This window comes from Octopus sinensis, linkage group LG12, assembly GCF_006345805.1.
Source record: "Octopus sinensis linkage group LG12, ASM634580v1, whole genome shotgun sequence".
NCBI classification, from domain to species: domain Eukaryota; kingdom Metazoa; phylum Mollusca; class Cephalopoda; order Octopoda; family Octopodidae; genus Octopus; species Octopus sinensis.
In genome coordinates, this window is record NC_043008.1 from 43,063,670 (window position 1) to 43,069,165 (window position 5,496).

Genomic DNA, 5,496 nt, shown 5'->3' on the forward strand with positions numbered 1-5,496 from the left:
ACCTCGGTGGAATTTGAACCAAGAACGTAATGCAAGAAGAAATGCAGCTAAGCGCTTTGTCCGGCGTGCTGACAATTCGGCCAACTCACCCGCCTTACTAAGAATAATAATGGCAATAATAATAATAATAATAATAATGATAATAATAGTATTATTATTATTATTATTATTATTATTATTATTATTATTATTATTATTATTATTATTATTATTATTATTATTAGTAGTAGTAGTAGTAGTAGTAGTAGTAGTATAGTAGTAGTAGTAGTAGTAGTAGCAAAAACAACAATAACAACAGTACCTATGAATTATTGCTGTGCACTAGTGTTGTGAAGTGAAGTGAATATTTTTAGTTAGGAGATCAATACATTGCCAGAGACTCATCATTAAAATATATCTGGAAAAAGATAATATGTCAGGGTGTGAAGCATCTATCGAAAATTATCAATACAAGATCGATCCCAGAATTGACATAATGCTAAACTATTCCACTAAAATATATCTCTTGTACTCGCAGAGTTCACTCGGTGTTGTTTATTATATTTGGCAGTTGAATGGCGGTGGATTGGCAGCAGATTCGTTACTTGCCGTTGTTCAGGTTTTGAGTTCGAATCCGATCGAGGTCATCTTTGCCTTTCATTCCTCTGAGTTCGATAAGATATAGTACCAGTTAGGTATTAGGGTCGATGTAAGGGAATAAATAACCACCAGCAAAATTGTGGTCCTTCTGCTGAAATGCACACACTCACGAATATATATATATATTTAATGTAGGATAAAATTTTTTCGAAAAAATTTTTTATCAATGGCCAGCATATTAAAAAATACCTTTAAAGGTTAAAATTATAAACAACTTATAAATAAGGGCAAACATAAAAATTTCTAATGCCAAATATGCCGAAAAATTGGACATATTGTCCATTACCATATAATTTTTCACGTGCATGTTGTGAAAAATTATATGGTAATGGACAATATGTCCAATTTTCGGCATATTTGGCATTAGAAATTTTTTCGTTTGCCCTTATTTATAAGTTATATATGATTTTGATTTTGAGTTTTCCAGTTTCAGCTCATGAATATGTATATATATATATATATATATACATATGTACATATATTTTTTATTGCCCACAGGGTGCTAAACAAAAAAGGGACAAAAAAGGATAGACAAAGGGATTAAGTCGATTACATTGACCCCAATTCGTAACTGGTACTTATTTAATCGACCCCGAAAGGATGAAAGACAAAGTCGACCTCGGCGGAATTTGAACTGGGAACATAAACACAGACAAAATACCTCTAAGCATTTCGCACTTGTGCTAACATTTCTGCCAGCTCTCCGCCTTCATACACACACACACACACACACACACAGACCACATATATATATGTAATAGCGAAGGACATATATGGAAATTATTAAGCGAGATAAACGAAAAAAAATATAAAACTATTGTATTGAAACCCATTTCATCAATCAACTTTTCTCCAGAATCATTATGGTTCCACTACTTATATACATAAATATATATGTTTGTGTGTGTGAGAGATAGAGCGAGAGAGAGAGAGAGAGAGAGAGAGAGAAGAGTTCCTTTTTTTCTTTTGTCATTCCTCGTCTACCTGGCTCTAACATCTGTAATGAGTCAACAATAGAACCTCCACGCTGTGGGTCACAATACATACATACATACATACATACATACATACATACGTACACATATATGTATGTATGTATGTATGTATGTATGTATGTATGTATGTATGTATGTATGTATGTACGTATGTATATATCTATATGTATGTATGTATGTATGTATGTATGTATCTATCTATGTGTGTATATACTAGCATATTCCACACAGTGTCTTAGAAAATGGTTATATAACTTTGTGGAGTGCAATATTTTATTTTCATATATTTTTCCTGTCTCTTTGAAATATTGGAAAAATCTTGATACATAATTACAAGACAATAACGCCAGCTGCCCGATTCCATGGCAAGATTAACTCTAAAATAGTTTTGACTAAATATATATAATACACACACACATATACACATATGTATATGTATGCATGTATACACACACACACACGCACACACACACATACACGTATACAAATGGTTGAACAAATGAAAACAGTAGTACTGACACATTCAGTTGGCGCAGCTGCACATTACTTAAAGTTTCCTGGGCTTTTAAAACATCACCAGATTTATGGCACCTATCTATCTATCTCTCTACCTATTTATCTACCTATCTATTATCTATCTACCTGCCTGTCTATGTATGTATGTATGTATGTATGTATGTATGTATGTATGTATCTATCTATCTATCTATGTGTGTATATACATGTGTATTTCTGTGTTTACACACACACGCGCACAGACACCACACACACACACACACACGCATGTTTAAAATACAAAAGGCGCATACATTTATGCATACAATAAACATACGATGTATTGCGATTCTTCCTAATTCCCTGACGTATTCCGCTTGAAATCTTTTTCTGTTTCCACACTGTATGTTTAGAAATTATCTTCGAGAATAAAAGACGATCGCGTTGCTTGTACTTTGTTGTTTTCTTATGTTTCTTAATGTTCTTATCTTTCGAAAATGTCCGTAGGAACGCAATCTCATTTGATAATATGAAAATAGAAAAATCAATTTCGCATTCCGAAATTTCGCATTACGGTCAAATTTTCAGGAAAACATTGCTTACGTAAAGTGAGGGAAACTTACACACGCCTACACACACTCGCACGCACACACACCACACACACACACCCATAACTGTAATACTAGCAAGAAAGCTTGTCTGTGGTCGTATGACATGTTGGAATTAGCAACCAAACCTCCAGTAAATTTCTTGTAACCATTTTAAATAAGGAAATAAGTCCATCATAGAATCCACAGAAATCCTTAAAAAAGGATTAATGGCTGACACTGGAATGCTTTCGATAGTTGACCTTCTCGATTATATTCGACCGGTAAATATTATTATTATTATTATTATTATTATTATTATTATTATTATTATTATTATTATTATTATTATCATTATCATTATTATTATTATTATTATTATTATTATTATTATTATTATTAATAATAATAATAATAATAATAATAATAATAATAATAATAATAATAATAATAATAATGATATTAATGATAATGTTGATGATAATAACAACAACATGATAATAATGATGATGAGGCTGATGAGGCTGATATGAAGGTGATGTTGACGATAATAGTTTCCTGTAAGTATGGTTTGAGACATATAAAAGCCGTATAAATAGTTCCACTGGGAATAACAAAAAGTGTAATTTATCTTCTAAAAGTGTCACAATGTGGATCGGAATTAGAATTGATAAAAATGTAGCAAGACATTCTTGTGTGGAATCAGCCAATCGTTGGTGGAATTCCAGTTAGAACAGAAATAAAAATGACGATCAGATAAAAAACCATCAAATGATAAAAATATAACGCTGCCGCCGGCTGCTCTGTACACATGGTGTAGGACATGGCAGGAGTGAGGTGGGGGATATTCCCCATTATCATGACGACAACGATTACGACAACGATGATGATGATAATGATAATGATTTATCGTCATTATCAACAACATTAGGAATATTATTGTTATTATTTTTATCACTATCTTCTTTCAATTTTGTTGCCATTTCTTGCTGAGTGTCTTCCCAACACCTTGGGCAAAGAACCTCAATTGCATACATATGTAGGCCCTTAAAGTAAACCCACCATATTGTTCATTTACAAAGTCATGTGATAGAAACAAAGGGGAAGAAAGCCAGAGAAATAAGGAAATAAGGAAATAAGGAAACAAGGAGAAAGGAAGAAACGAAAACAAAAAAAAAGAATATAGGGGAAAAACGAAAGAAAATTCACGGCGACAATGTTCCTCTCAATACGTGTTACGTACCAGTTAAAACATATTATTATTATTATTATCATTATTATTGATATTGAGTGAGAGAACAGTGCATGCCATGAAAGTGATACTGGGGTACAAATATACGAAAACCTGTATACCTATCATGACTACCCGTCATATAAGTGCACACCAGGCACATTGCGTCACAACCATATGAAATTATAATGTGAAAGAATAAAGCATTCTTCGTAATATTCTCTCTCTCTGAGTGGATAATTTTGGTTAGTTCCATGACATTTTGGTTATAATGTGGAAATAAAGTCTTTTGTTAAACATTGCAAATGTCTAACTGACAAACAATTGTGGATTTGGGATGAAATGTTTTCAAATATTTATATCTAATCAATGCTTCAATTAGTTTGATCCTTGATCGTCATCAAGATCGATCAATTTTTGTATATGTACAATATTTCCCAGTGCCGAGAATGCTCTCAGCTCGAAGACAAATTCAAATTCTGGTGTAGACATCTTGAAACAATGATAAACGTAAAGGCAAGGTATGACTTCTCTCATATACTTTGCCGCCATATTTAGTGGTTTCGTAACACAGTCTGTGGACCATTTCTATTGTTTCTTTTTTCTGCTTTTACGGAGTAAGGAAACACGTTTTGATATTATATCTGGTGAACTGGGAAGAGAAGTTGATCGTCGGTACATGAGTGAAGGATGGAGGAAACAATCCAGCTCTGAGGAACAGAGGCCATTAGTGTTGCGATAGAAAAAGACAGAGAGAGAAAGAGAGAGTTAGAAATAGACAGAGACAGAGAGGCTACAGTTGTGAATCAGAGGCTAGAACGTGTCTGTTAATAACTTAATTCCAGTCAGTTCAGCAGCCATTTTCAGGATGTCTGTGTGCAGTTGCACCGTCCATGTTGAGGGAATAATACTCCCTTGTAGGTCCCACGACTTCTTTAGAGTGTCAAAATCTGTTGGTGATTGAAGTAATTTCTGAAAAGATGGGTCACTCCTTTAGAATGTTATTTTAGTTAAGGGTGTGCTTGTGTTGAAGGAGATCCTCCTCGGACATATTGAGGCCCAGAATTTGGTGAGGGCTCTAGCCACGTGCCGCTCATCTTAACATAAATAACACTGCCTTAGAATCAAAACTGGTTTATGAAAAATGTAAACTTCGTATTCAAGAATGTATGGTGAAAATTCTAGATTTGTTTTTTAAAAAAATACCTACGACATCAGGAAACATGGGTAGTTGGCATTTAACTGATATCCTTCAAGTAATTATTATTTTTAACTTAAAGGTAAACCACCCTAACTCTGCTAGATTGTTGTTAAATATTTTTTCCTATTGCACGCATCAAAATCTACATCTCCAGTTCTTGTTCTGCACATCCTCAAATGTTATCACATCTGTCTTCAGATATTCTTAACTACAACGAGGAATTTAGGGCAGTTTGACTCCAAAACGACTACATTACCTCAAGTTAATCTATTCACTTTGTTATTAATAATCCTCATTGTAACAGATTCCTAAAGAACTGATTATCACATCATTAATATATCCTGCGGT

The 5,496-nt window shown here is 33.3% G+C and overlaps 1 protein-coding gene across 3 annotated transcripts in view; it reads right to left on the reverse strand.

The window, feature by feature from the left end:
* Window positions 1-5,496, reverse strand: part of LOC115217894 (dopamine receptor 1-like) — a 258,651-nt gene that overhangs the window by 115,004 nt on the left and 138,151 nt on the right. The window lies entirely within an intron of this gene.